The sequence below is a fragment of the Adiantum capillus-veneris genome, chromosome 25, assembly GCF_014529385.1.
Source record: "Adiantum capillus-veneris isolate H3 chromosome 25, ASM1452938v2, whole genome shotgun sequence".
Taxonomy (NCBI): Eukaryota; Viridiplantae; Streptophyta; class Polypodiopsida; order Polypodiales; family Pteridaceae; genus Adiantum; species Adiantum capillus-veneris.
Window position 1 is genome coordinate 18589174 of NC_140955.1, and position 15084 is coordinate 18604257.

Sequence of the window (15084 nt, forward strand, 5' to 3'; positions counted from 1 at the left end):
TTGAAATGATCTTGTGTGTTGGGTTGTGCTGTTTGTGCAAGGAGTATTTTATTGTTTGTGAGTTTCTTGTTTCTTTATGTGGATTTTTGAAATCAAGGTTGAGGTCGTAGTTTCCTATGTCTTGTATATTGTTGATATTTATGTGTTCCATGTCTTCTTCACGTCTACCTTCTTCATGTGATTGAAATGTTTTATTTTTTTGTGCGTGCCATTCTATTTTAGTTGCTATCAATTTGTCGTAGTCATATTTTTTATAGGTTCTAGTTATGGATTCTTGCTATGGACAAATATCCTTCTTTCCAACTTGCATGGTCTTTAATGATTTTGGTTTCTTCTAACCAAAAAGGAACATGCAACAAGAGCATTTCTCTAATAAATTTCACTATCTTTTTGTTTATTGTAATGTATACTTCTCAAGATTTTTGTTTTTATCCTTTGGTTGAAGTCTTGTGTGTAAATACATTTTGCCTCAATGTCGGCCAATGTTTGTTCTTCTAAACTTGTTGGACATTTTTTATTTGTCTATGATTGATTCTTGTGCAATATCTATGGAGTCATTAGACAAATCTTGCAATTCATGTCAAGGTTTGAGAATGCTAGCACATTCATTTTATAGGAGCCATGTTTATAAATTGGAATTGTCTTGCTAAATGAAAGAGAGGAATTGACTGTTTGAGATGTTATGCCTATGGTGGATAGACCAACAAAGCATTCATCATAGTGAGAGCTTCATAAAAAATTAGGAGCAAATAGATTAAAGATTGTGTGCTTGATATATAATGAAAATGAACTTGATTGACTGGTTACAATGAGAGACAAAATTACAAGTTCAACATAGTGGGCTTATATAGGCTAAAGTGCAACCGTGTGCATGGAATGAGAAGCAAGTGTTAAGGATATCTTTGTAGGAGGTTGTATCCGTGCACATAGAGTGCATTAGAGTGTGCTTGGATTTAGGGATTGTTCGTGCATTAAGTGTAAGCTAAAAGGCTCACCTCAACAAACACCCCCGTAAGTTAAAGCTTACACAAAATGCATGGATTCTTATCGAGGAATTATCAAGGAGTCTAATATGGGTTACTTAGGGTGACTGCATCATGCATTCTTATCAAGGACCCATCAAGGAGTCTAATATGGCTTACTTAGGGTGACTGAATTTGGCTCATAAGACAAATTTAATGAAAGAGGATAGGTCTTACCACCAAACTTTGGGGTTTGGACAATGTCTAAACCATTATAATGCATCCTCATAGTAAACAATGTTGACATCCCCTTTTTCTTCTTATTCTTATTCTTCCACAGCATGTAATTTTCCTCTGGAATCTCTAGGATTCTTTGGATTCATAAGACAAATTTAATGAAAGAGGATAGGTCTTACCACCAAACTTTGGGGTTTGGACAATGTCTAAACCATTATAATGCATCCTCATAGTAAACAATGTTAACATCCCTTTTTTCTTCTTCTTCTTCTTCTTCCACAGCATGTAATTTTCCTCTGGAATCTCTAGGATTCTTTGGATTCTTTGCATTGTCTTTTAAGAAACACCGGTTGGGGCATGTCCCTTCTTGTTGCAATGAGGGCACACCTTAATGTAGAAGCAATCTTGTGATTTGTGGTTGCTTTTGCCACAATGTGGGCAACCTTTCTCGTTTACAACATATGCATTATTTTGAGACCTTGTGTAAGTGCCAATTCTTTTCTCTTCCTCTAGAAGCTAATTGATTACAACTTCAAGTGCAAGAATGGGATCTTTTTCCTTATGCACAACTACAATGTTATTAAAGCTACTTGGTAGGGCTTTGAGAAGGATGGCAATTTTATCCTCATCTGGAACTTGTACCTCGGCATAGACAAGTTGGGTTGAGGTATTCTTAAGTTTGTTGACTAGGCTAGCAACATCATCTTGGTCTGGCATAGTGAGACCATAAAATTAAAGTTTCATGCTCATCTTGAACTGCTTACCTTGAGTACCAAAAAGACGCTCTAGGGTTTTCCAAGCATGAAGTGTGGATGTAGCATCATCTATGTGGTGAATGAAGCCTTCCTTGAGTGTTGTGATGATGATTCCAAATTCTTGCTCATCTTTGGCTTATTATTGAGCATTCAAGGTTGGTGTTGAGGCTTCCCCTGATCCATAATTGGCTGTTTTACAATACTTCAGAGGCTCTTTTTCATAAGTACACCCTTTACTTTGATCTGCCAGGTGTGAATCTTGACACCATCAAATTTTTCTATGTTTTTGGTAGACAATGTGCTTGTAGGGCGGTCTTACTAAATAATTTGGCACTGTCTTGACCCTTTAAAATTAGAGTGCATTGTGATATAGCCATTAATTAGATATGGCATACAAAGTTTCTCTTACGATTCAAAAATGATTATGCCATCATTACCATAAACAAGGAAATTTTGAAAAAAAATTAACCCTTTGTGTGTGAATCGAAGTGCTCAAAGAAATGTTGATAAATACGCTTAGTAGCTCCTTGTTGTTTGTGAGCAATATGAACAAGGGTTTACTATGAGCACCAAGTAGTAGTGTGTGAATGTCGGCTTAAGTTATACACAGTATTGGCAACCATGCCAATTCTTTACAAGAGCAATTAACTTGCAGGCCTGACATGTGGTGTGGCTTGCTAACAGAAATGCAACACGCAATCTAGTTTTCAATCTAATTAGCCCTAAACATTGGCTAGGTTAGTGGACACATATACTTTCCCAAACCCAATGGTAGGGATGATTAGGATTGAATTATACTAATATAATCCTAAAAAGATTTATCAATTGATTAACTGATGAGAGAGAGAGTGCACTTAGTCTAGCATAGGGATTTAATTGGTGTGATTAGGAAATACTAATCAAACAATAGCTTTGATACCACATGTTATGTCTATGGTGGATAGATGAACAAGGCATTCATCACAGTGAGAGCTTCATAACAAACTAAGAGCAATTAGATTAGATATAGTGTACTCATTATATAATGAAAATTAACTTGCTTGATTAGAATGAGGGAGCTATGGAAAGGAGGTAAGTAGCATGTGGGCTAGAACATGTAGCTTGTGGCTATAAAGTGAAGCATGTGTTAGGGAATAAGAAGCATGTGTTAGGGATTCCTTTGTAGGAGGTTGTATCCATGCACATAGGGGTGCATGCAAGTATTCTTGGCTTTATCCATGGTTTAAGTCTGTGTTATTAAATTACTAACCTTCCAAAGGTTTTTCCATCTTAAGTTGACCACTTAAGTCCAAGGAAAATAAAACAGAATAAGTGAAGTTGATTTAAGTGCTTATGGATAGGCTCGGCTAAAGTCTTGGGACCAAAAGAAGAGAAGTCCATAAAAGAGCAAGGCTAATTTCTATTTAATTATCTCAATCATAGGTACAGGTCAAGGAAGGATAAATATATCTCAAGCAGTCTTTTCTAAAGGTACATGACAACGGAGGTTAGCTAAAGCAATTATAGGAGTCTACAAATAGAAGGTAGCTCTACTAAGTTTAAGTCATAAAATAACTCTCTAGACTTTGAATATGAACTCTGGAAAGCCTTAGGGTAAATTTCTAACTTGTGTCAGATAGTCTAAATTTGGCAGGCAAAGTAGCTTGAAAGCATTGTGCTAAGGTTTTACACACAGGAGGTGAAGTTTTAAAGCCCAAGGGTGAGTTTTATTTTTACCAAAGTCTATCCTAATTTAGCAGATCCTAAATCGAGAGGTAAGTTGTAGCGCGGGTCAGCTTTGCAAAGCCTCCAAAGGATAATGCAAAGTTCTTGCACGTGAGTCAATAAAATTAGGAGGTTGGTTGTAGCCAAGGTCAGCTTCGCAAAGATTCCAAAGGATACTGCAAAGTTCTTGCACCCGAGTCGGTAAAATTAAAGGTAAGTCTATGGTCTTTAATTAATGCTTGAAAAAATTAAAAGCCTAAAGTTAAGATTAGCCTCTCCATTTTTGGTAAGTTGACCCTAGGCCTTGATGTGTGTGTGTGTGTGTACGTGTGTACGTGCGTGCACCCTTGCCAAAGACAAGTCAAACGGAAGAGGGCAAGAGTTCTGCAAGAATAGAAATGTGAGGGAGGATGCAAATGTTAGCATAAGCATGGAGTTACAATTTTAGACTTTACTTCTCATCGCTCCACATTGTGAGCATTCCATTTGAAGTTTGGCAAGTATGGGATGAGAAATTAGCAAGGGGGCTCGTGAGGTTTTTCTTGCACTATCTCTCTCATTTTTATGCTCTTGAAATGTGCCCATTGTGGCCAAGCAAAAATCTCTCTCTCTCTCTCTCTCTCTCTCTCTCTCTCTCATGGGAGCTCAAGATATAGTCTCCATACTTGAGAACTTGGCTATGAATGCAAATCCAAGCAAGTGAAATCTTCATCATCATCATCTTCTTCTCTATTATGCTAAGCTATGCTACGAGATTTCTCATGGAGTAAGCATATACAAAGTACTATTTGTCTTGCTTAGTAACTTCTTTCACCCTCATATACCTCTCACGCTTAGTCCTTTCTCCCTACTGGGGTGTTTAGGGCTTAGGTTACACCATGGAATCTTGAAAAACACCATCTTCTTGGTTCAAGAAAATCTCTACAAGAGCACAAGTTTTGTTGTAAAATCAAAGTTCTTTTTGAGAGAGAATTATAATATAAAGACCTTTTAGAGGGGGCCAAGCAAATCTATCAGTCCTCATTAAGTTTTCAATTCTAATTGTGGTATTCTCTTTGAATTATGTTCATGGATTTTAATGTTATAATGTGTGAATGTGCAACAAATTCAATCTGACACAACCTCTAGTCTCCTTTGAAGAATTCTCTTAAGAAAACTCTCTCTTTCATAAGCTAAAATTCTATTGAATCTTAAGTAAGTGTTAGTTTCTCTGACATTGGTATCAAAGTTGAGGTTTCTCTTTTCTTGCTTAAGAAGAGAGGTCCTTGAGTAATCTATGAAAGGTTGGAGTTTTTTATTGCAATAGGGTAGGTGGGATTGGGATTTATTATCTAAATTAGCGGGCCTATTTACAGGGTACGGGGGACACCATCAAGAACTGTGGTCTTAATAATGGAGTCTTTTGGGACTCGTCTACGTCTTAGCCATGATTGAGCTATTAGCAAGCTCAATAGGAACCAGTGCAAGCTTACCGTTGTTTAACCCACTCCACTATTCTTTGCAATCAACAATATATAAACTATAGGTGTAGTTGGTGGAGTGCTTATTTTGTAGGGTTAAGAGGAATAGTGGCCAAAGTTTTCCAAGTGCCAAGGAAAGAGTTACCATACACATTCAAGGAAATTGAACCATGGCACAAAATAATCAAGATAATATACTTAATATTGACATGTTAGATTTGGCTCATGTTATAATATTTGATGATGGTTATAGAGGTGTCAACTATCCCTTTAACAAGCTGCGATAAGAAATGGGAAACCTTACTTTGCAAGTGGAGGTTCAAAGTCAAATTCAAGCACTTGAGGTTCCTCCAAGTACCCAAGAAGAGAGTCTTCCTGCGAGGCCTCCTAGTGAGACCTCCAAAAGAGGAATCTCTTTGAATATTAAAGAGGAGATACCCGAAGGGTGCCCTCCAAGGAAAACTATTTAAGAAGAAGAAGTGTGTCATAAATTTTCAAGGGAGAGGTAAGAAAGCAACACCCCTCCTACCTCTTAAAGTGAGTTGCCCCAAGAAGATGATAGGCACGATGGTCACTCAATCCTCCCAAAAAAAAAAGGAAGTCATCAAGCACTCCCTACCATGCAAATCCAAAGAAGGGATAAATAAATCCAAGTAGGAGGAAGTGAAGAAAGCGGTCACCATCCTCACCTTCTTCTTCCTCTTCATCTTTGTCATCGCCATCTTGTGACCTAGAGAATAATGACTTGCCACCCAAGAGAGAAAATAGAAGGGATAAATGAAGGAGTTATGTGGCATTGAAAAGGTCATGAAAGCTAAGAAAGTTCAAGGAGGGAGGATAGAACATCACTTTCCTTATCTATGATGGAACCTTCAGTGCAACTGACAAAGTGTTGGATTTTATCCAACAATTCGATGCGGCTTTTGGAGATGAAGATTTCTTTGAATCTTTGAAGCTCCAAAATGTTTTTATGCATTTTCAAAAGTCAGCCGCTTTATGGTGGGCCAGTCTACATGCTCAAAGTGAAGCTCCAAAGACATGGAAAGCTCTGAGTATTGCATTTATGAAGCAATTCCTTGCAAGTGATACCAAATACAAAGTTCTCATGGAATGGCGAAGCTTGAAGATGGCCCATATGAGTGTATTTAAAAGTATGTGGATACGTTTAAAAAGTTGCATCCCAAACCTATTGTCTACAAAAGATAGACTTTGCAGAACAAAAACAACAATTATGTGTTGGTCTAACTAAGGAGATGAGTGAGTATGTCAACTCACAAAGACCTAAATCTATCTCTGCAGTCATACATCACACTATGGTCGCCTCAAAAATTCATTTCCAGCAAGGGAGTAAGAAGGGATCCAAGCCAATGGAAGCTAAGGAACAATTGAGCCAAAGGGCACGAACAATGCGGCACAAAATTCTCCCCCAAGGCTAGAAACAACAATAACAACAACTTCAATAAAGGAAAGGCAAAGGAAAAAGGCTACAAAGGTTTTTTTTTAAAATACCTAAAGAGGTTGAGCATTATCTTAAAGATAACAAGTGCCCGGGCATGTCCCAAGAGAAGTGAATGTAATGACCCTCCTAGAGCCACCATGGGCTCTAGAATATAGGAATACATAGCTAGATGTGGATCTTCAACTATCCACACAGCTAGCATAATCCTCATCCATATAACCCACAATGGATGCATCAATATTCCCAAAGCGTAAGCACTTATCTGCCGTACCTTTCAGATATCTCAAGATGTGCTTCACTGCTTCCCATTGCTTTTTTCCAAAACTTGCCATAAATTTGCTAACCACCCCCACTATAAAAGCAATGTTCGGCCTCGTGGCTACCCTGGTGTACATAAGGCTGCCAACTGCTGAAGAATATGAAACCCTGGCCATTTTCACTTTCTCAGAATCAAACTTGGAAGCATCATTCTTGCTAAGTTTTGCATATGCTTGCAGTAGGGTACTCAATGTAGCCTTATACTTATACTCGTGATCTTCTATCGTGTACTTCTTCTTATACACCCATTTGCAAGGCAAGGATTGTTTGCCCTTTGGCAACTCTTATCAATTCTCAAGTTTCATTAGCCACAATTGAGTTATACTCAATTGCAATACTTGTTCCCACTTCACAACATCTTCCATCTCAATAGCATCTTGGTAGTAGCAGGTAGGCTCTCCGTAGTCACTGACTAATAGATAGTCTGAAACCACAAAAGAGTACAAGATACACGTGTAGATCTCCTCATTACATGATTGCTAGACTCTGCTCTTTCAAGAACATCACTAGCTCTCTATGGAGCACTAGTAGTGATAGGTACATCGCGAGTAGGTTGAGCTATTTGCGTAACTAGACTTGAGGCTACATCCTCAAATCTCACTCTGCGATACTCAACCTCTTTCACTAATGTCTATGCATCTTTGATTCATTAAAGATCACTTGTGAGCTACAAATATCTCTTCAAGATTTTGAGTTTCAAAAAAAAAACCCATCTCTTCATTTGCACCATAACCAATGAAGATGCATTTGTGTGACTTGTGCCCCGTCCATCTTCTTTCAAAGCTCTTTAGGCACATGTGAGAATGGATGACACCCAAACACACGTAATCTATCATAATTATCCTTATTGATTATCCACATCTCCTATGGAATCTTGTAGTTCAATGGTGTACTAAGCGACCTATTGATAATATCCATAGCTGTTATAATAGCGTCTCCCCAAAATTCGTGAGGTAAATTTGTTATAGATGGCATGGAAGTGACCCTCTCCTGAATAGTCCTTTTCATATGCTCAACAACTCCATTGTGAGCAGGTGTGTAAGTAAATTGTCTCCTAATGCCTCGTTTGCTACAAAATTCCTTAAAGTGAGAGGATATGTTTTCTGCTCCATTGTCAGTACACAAGGCCTTCAATTTCTTGCCTGACTAGTTTTCTGCCATAGCTAGGAACTTCTAGAAGACACTCAAGACTTCATCTTTCCTCTTTAGAGGTAGAGCCAAAACTTTTGAGTAGAGTTATCTATGAAACTCAGGAAATATAATGCCCCCCTAGAGACTTATGTGGCATAGGCCCACATAAATCACTATGAATCAAGTCTAGACTAACTCTCTACTCAATGGCAAAGTGGTTAGCCTGGTCTGTTTCCCGTATACGCAATGCTCGCACAAACTAAAATCACGATAGTTACACAAGGATAAAGCCAAAACATTCTAACTCCTTCATTTTGTTTTGACTCATATGTCCAAGCTGGCTATACCATAACTCAGTAAGAAGGTAGCTTGGCTACATAGATAGAGTTCTCTCTCATAGAAGAGACAAACAAGGAAATATAATGAACCAAAAATTTGGCCTTTGAGCATGGGCAAGTTACCTTTCCTTATCATGCAGGAACCATTTCCAAACACTGTAGTATATCCAAGATGATCAAGCTATCCTGCTGAAACCAAGCTCTTAGTCAGCTTTGTCACATGTCTAACACCTCACAACATGAACTCAATATCGACGCGCATACACAATTGCACATCTGTAATGCCACATATCTCAAGATGATGAGAATCACCTAGCTTAAATGAGCCATGTGTAGAAGAATAATTGGAGAACCTAAGTCAATAATCCAATTTTGCGCATAGCATTCATCAAAAGCTAACAATTCCTTTGGACTCAAATCAGAAGTGAAGACTAGTATGTTTGACAATTGTGGCATGTCAAGAACAACATAAACATGTGGAGACTCAATGACATTGAGCTTCTCTATCTTCACACTACTCTTAGGAGGTGTAGACCTTATGACAATGGCTTTACCATTCTCTCTGTGCAACATATGGTAATCTTTCTTTATGTGTTGATTCTTGTGACAATGGTAGCATTTAATGTTCCTCCTGTCATATCCACGGCTTGTGCTACGTGCATTCTTGGAATCTCAAGAACAATCATGAATGCGAGTATGACCTCTCTGTCTTTGATTGTTTTTCTGGCAACTTCCACTTCCTATATATAGATCACTATGCCCACTAGTGTCAAGAGGAAAAAATCAAATCTCTTTCGTGAGGAAAGCATTGGTAACATCATTGAAAACAAGCTTGCCCTTATGGATGAAGTTAATAATGGCAGTGTTAAATGTGTCCCATGATGTAGGCAATGAACATAGCAAGAAAAAGGCTTTCATGTCATCGTTGAAATTAAGCCCCTTTAATGTCAGCTGAGTAAAAACACTATTAAACTTGTTTAGGTGTGAGCTGACACTACTATCTTCTTTTATGTTAAGATGCATAAGCTTATTCATCAAAAACACTTTGTGCAATGCACTCTTACCATCCCATACCGAGCATAAACTCCCACGGTTCTTTAGCATTGGCCATGTCTATAATATACTCACCAAGATGCAACCTAATAGTTGCCATGGCTTGAGCATCAAGCTTCTCCCATTAATCTCATTAATAGTGCTGCAAGTCCTTTGTTGATTAGCACATCAAACATTCTCTGTTTGTGCCATCAAAATTCTTAATGTAGAATTCTTCTTTCTCAAAAGATCTAGCCATACTACTTACAAGAGCTAACTGCAAGAGAGTAATGGAAAGAACTAAAGGAAATTTTTTTGACAATTTTTTTTGGCAGAGTGTCTCTACACGGAGATCTCAATTAGAAACTCAGCAAAATTAGTGCATTGTCAAGGCAAAGGAGTGTCGTAGGCAAACTAAAGGATCATGGGAAAATTCAGCAGAGTATCCTCTGTACAAATATCAAAATCTCAAGCAAAAATCAACAACCAATGCATAAACTATATACAGAGTGCTGATAGGGCATAAACTGGCATATACTGCTCAAAAGAGCTGCTAAAAGACTTCCAGCTTGGCGTCAAAGCACCTATACCTTCTATACATGTCCTATGGTGAGGCCATGAATGGGGATCTCTAGCAACCTAAGCCACGCACACTGAGTAACTCGCTCCCCAATGTTCAGCTTCAAAAAACCTCATGCAGCTACCCTCACAAAAGGCTATGCAAACACGACCAAACAAGCACCACTGAGATGCAAGCAAAGTTTGGATTGAAGTGAGCTCCCTGCGGGGAGTAAAAACTGCTCTCATCAAAGCATAAGCACACACATGGTTCTAATCAGGAATAGCAATATGCATAAAACTCCCAAGGAGAAGTAGTCACTCATAAGAAATCTCCTACTGAACCTAGAATATGTCACTGAAAAACTTGTCAACTGTAGCTATGTAGACCTATGAGGCATACATAAAGATCTGTGCATATAGTACACCAAGCAACCAAGCAATAACTATCAAGACCACTCTCTCTGATGATGCTACAAGGAAACGTTGTGGGAAAAACCCCGATGCTGAGAAAAACAGCTGGGTGTCGATGTAAATTTTTCCCATCCGACGAAAACTCTTCGCCAATGATGAACATTGAAGAAGCTAATGATGTCAAAGTCGATATTGAATAGGAGATCTTGCCATCGATGCTAAAGATGCCAGAGGAGAGCCGATGTGCTCTCTTTCCCTCCCTTGCTCTATGCTGCATTGGCCGACACTATAGACCAAAGCAATTTTTTATGATGAATAGTCAATGTGTGTGTGTGTGTGTTACAAACACACCCCCGCCTCTACTCTCATGTCTGATGCCGAGAGCCACGGGTTATGGATGCCCCTGTTGTACGATGTGTGTGTATGTGTGGCACACACACGATTGCACCTTTATGTGTGTGTGTGTGTGTGTGTGTGTGTATGCATGAACACACACACTTTGCCTTCTTGTTGCATTGTAGAGCTCCAAAACTAAGTAGTGCCATCTACTCTGTTTAAGCCTCCTCTCTGTAGCGCTATGGAGAGTAAAACTTACCAATGTTTTTGAGAGTTTAATGCTTTTTTTTAAATTTTGCATCAGTGCTATGGGTTTTTGTTGCTCAAATCTCTAGAGCTACATAAGATTACACCAATGTTGCTTTTTTATTTAATTTGTGCTACCTTTTTCCTTCTTCATAGCGTTGAGAAATTCTTTTGCTGAGAAATTTTCCACGCTACAACCTTTACGAACTTGAGCCTAGAAAACTTATGTACACCAAGGTTTCAACCTTAACTTGTTTTGAAAAATCATACACGGGCATTGGGAGCGAACGAGAAAGCGGTAACTCTAATAAAGTGTGAGTGTGGGTGAGGAAGGAGATGAGTGCACACAATATTGGTGGAGCTCAACATGAGGATTAACCCCTTAGTGCTCCTTATTGTTCTATATTACCAAAAAATAGATAAGGTTAGTATAGTCAGGGTGATGGGTGTCCGACCAATTGGCCTAAATCCTAACATCTATTGTCTTGTTTATATGGATGCAGGTGAGAATGCTATCTTTGCTTAAAGTGGTTTAGATTAGTTGTTGTCTGACTCTGAAGATGAAGGCCCATTTTAGTCTTAGTTTCACCTACAAAGTGTAGTCCTGATGATTAGGGTTATTGGGATGATTTCTTGTTCTGACCATATTGTACAAATCAATCAAATACTGAGTCGTTCTTGTGCAAACCATCTACCATTTGTCTAAAGCCAACTGTGTTTTGAACATATTATTCTTTTGTGTATAAGTATCAGTTATAATACTACAACAACACACACGCACATATATATATCTATACACACACACACACACACACACACACACACACACACATATATATATATATATATATATATATATATATATATATATATATATATAGAGAGAGAGAGAGAGAGAGAGAGAGAGAGAGAGAGAGAGAGCAAAGACAAGTAATCATACGTGTAACCTAAGGTACAAATCAAAATTTTCCTCCCATTGTCTCTATGAATTCCTTTTCATAACAACAATCAAAAGCATACAATAAGATAGCATTAGCATATTCAATCTTAACATGGATTTACAAATTTTGAGAAAGCCAATTATTAAGAACGGTCTATGTATACATGGAAGGCAAAGAAAAACACGCATAGAACAAAGGCAAGGAAAAATAAGCAGCTTGAACCTTAGAGACAAAACAGATTCGTCCTCATATGAAAGCCCTTCCAATAAAAGAAAAAAATTATAGATTAAGTAACATAAAATTTATACAACAATTACATTGAGAGAGAGAGAGAGAGAGAGAGAGAGAGAGAGAGAGAGAGAGAGAGAGAGAAGACTCCCCAAAAATCCAACCCCACACACCCATTGAAGTGGCACCCAATGAGGGTAGCTCTAGCCACGAGCTCATACCATCACACACGAAGGATTTTGTGGGAAAGCCCTCTTTTGTTTTTTTGATCCAGGCACCGCGAGGCCGAGACAATTCTATGGGGGTACAAATCACCTTGCTATGGGCCGTTTGCCTAGTGAGGGCAGCTACCACGAGGCACCTAGAGAGGGGCCACGAGCTTGTGGGAGCTCTACAATAGATTTAGAGGCACGAGGCATGTTGTCCGCACGTCCCCTTTATAGGTGCAGGTTGCTCACATCGCGCTAAGGTTATTTGCGCTCTCTTTTAGGACATGACATGTTGTGCAAGGTAACATGATATTATGTGTAGTAGGTGATTTCATTGATTTGCACGCCAGTGATCTCAGGTGGGACAGTGCGAGGGACAAACACAAATCTCACACATGATAGCTACAAAGATTGCAAAAGGTTTTGTAGGCAATGCACATGACAACAAGAGAGAGAGAGAGAGAGAGAGAGAGAGAGAGAGAGAGAGAGAGAGAGAGAGAGAGAGAGAGAGAGGAGACTCCCCACGCAACCATTGAAGCGACATGACGTGCTATAGTGATCGTCCCTCTTCATTGCCCATTGTGTGCCCCACACATAGTAGAAAAAAAGAAGGCACATAAGAAGCCTGAACTAAAAATTCAAGAGAAGATGAGAGAGAAAAAGTACTAAATTATCCCTTGGATTTGCATGGGTCAACAATTTGCCTTTATGGAGGCCAAGGTCAGTGACTCCCCTTACAAGGGACATTTGCGGAGCTCGAACCATCACACACAATGGCTTTTGTGGGAAAGCCCTCTTTTTTTTTAAAATACAGGCACCACAAGGTCCAAATGCTCCTATGGGGCATTTGGGCCTCGCAAGTTGATATTTGGGGACATAGACCACCCTACTATGGGTCGTTCCTAGGAGCACCCAGCGAGGGCAGCTCTAGCCATGAGCTCATATCATCACACATGAAGGCTTTTGTGGGAAAGCCCTCTTTTGTTTTTTTGATCTAGGAACCGCGAGGCCCAGACGGTTGTATAGGGTACAAGTCACCTTGCTATGGGCCATTTCAATAGTGCCTAGTGAGGGCAGCTGCAACCATGAGGCACCTAGGGAGGGGCCACAAGCTTGTGGGGGTTCTACAATAGATTTTAGAGGCATAAGACATGTTTTCACATATCCCCTTTATAGGTGCAAGTTGCTTGTGTCGGGCTAAGGCTATTTGTACTCTCTTTTATGAGATGACATGTTGTGTAAGGCACCAAGTTGCCATGTATAGTAGCTGATTTCACTGTTTTGCACACCAGCTGATCTCACGTGAGATAGTGCGGCTTGGGACCAACACAAATCTCACACATGGCAGCTACAAAAATTGCAAAAGGTTTTGTAGGCAATGCACACGACAACAACACAAAGAGAGAGAGAGAGAGAGAGAGAGAGAGAGAGAGAGAGAGAGAGAGAGAGAGAGAGAGAGAGAGAGATCTACCGGATCCTTGACTTCTATAGTATCATACTATGCACAAAAGATGAAGCTCTTGAAATAACTTCTTAACAAACAACACATATGAAAATAGCGAGAAACTTAAAACATATAAAAAATAGCTGGAAAAAAGGGAAATCCTAAAATTAGAGACACAATCAGCACCAGGGTTGGGTAGGTTGAACTAAAGACTCATACTAACCAAGTGTCTCAACGACGAGTATCTCGTTGTCCTCATGCCTTATGAGTCCATAACCTCCTCTAGTGATGATTCAAAGATGTTGTGTTAATACAACTCATGCTGCTAAAAGTCGCTCTAGCCTACAACCAAGAATGCCATCAGGGAGGCGCTTTTTGCAATTTTAATCAAAAAGAGAGAGATGGAGTGTGTGAACGCCTGTGTGTGTGTATGTGTGTGTGTGTGTGTGTGTGTGTGAGAGAGAGAGAGAGAGAGAGAGAGAGAGAGAGAGAGAGAGAGATGCTCCATTTTGATTAAGAGGCCTGCACCAAGCTACTGTTAGCTATCGCTTGTTTTCCCTCTCTCTATTTGCTCCCTATGTGTGTGTGTGTGTGTGTTTCAATAACAATACAACATATACACCAAAGAATCCTTTCAAATTACAAAAGACACTAGAAACTATGTCAATGAAAAGGAGGTATAATTTCCATTCATAGTACACCAATGCTGAAATCAAAAGCCAGAAGATATAATAGTCCGCATCTTCAAGCCAAGGAACTTTGAAAACCATAGATGTCACCCAACTAGATTTCTTTCAAAGATAAATAATAAGAAAGGTCAAACTAATCATATATTCAGGGATGAAATCATTTACAAGGGGGAAAAAACATATGAAGCCCCTTGTGCTTTACAAGCCCTCATGAGATAAATTCAGCAGAAGAATCTATTCAAGTGCCTCTACCGGCATATGCATGAGGAATACTCACAACCATCAACAGTTTGGACAGCAGTCCATTTCAATGCCAAAAGTCACTTGAGATTGAGTTGGAGCAATCAACTCCACAATAGCCTACTTATCCTTTGCCGTTTGCCATAGATTCGACACTTAACACTACCTCTTTACCGGTGAAGTCCTCATAGTTCTAATGTACAGACACTTCTCCCAAATACACACACCACCCCTGCTTATCCTTTGCAATGGATACGACACTTAACACTACCCCTTTGTAGGTAAAGTCCTCACATTCCTATTGGACAGGCATGTAAAGCTCACCTTTTTATAGGGTTTGGAGCAAGTGGCCACCTTCCTTCTTAGCCGTATGGCGGGCCCGG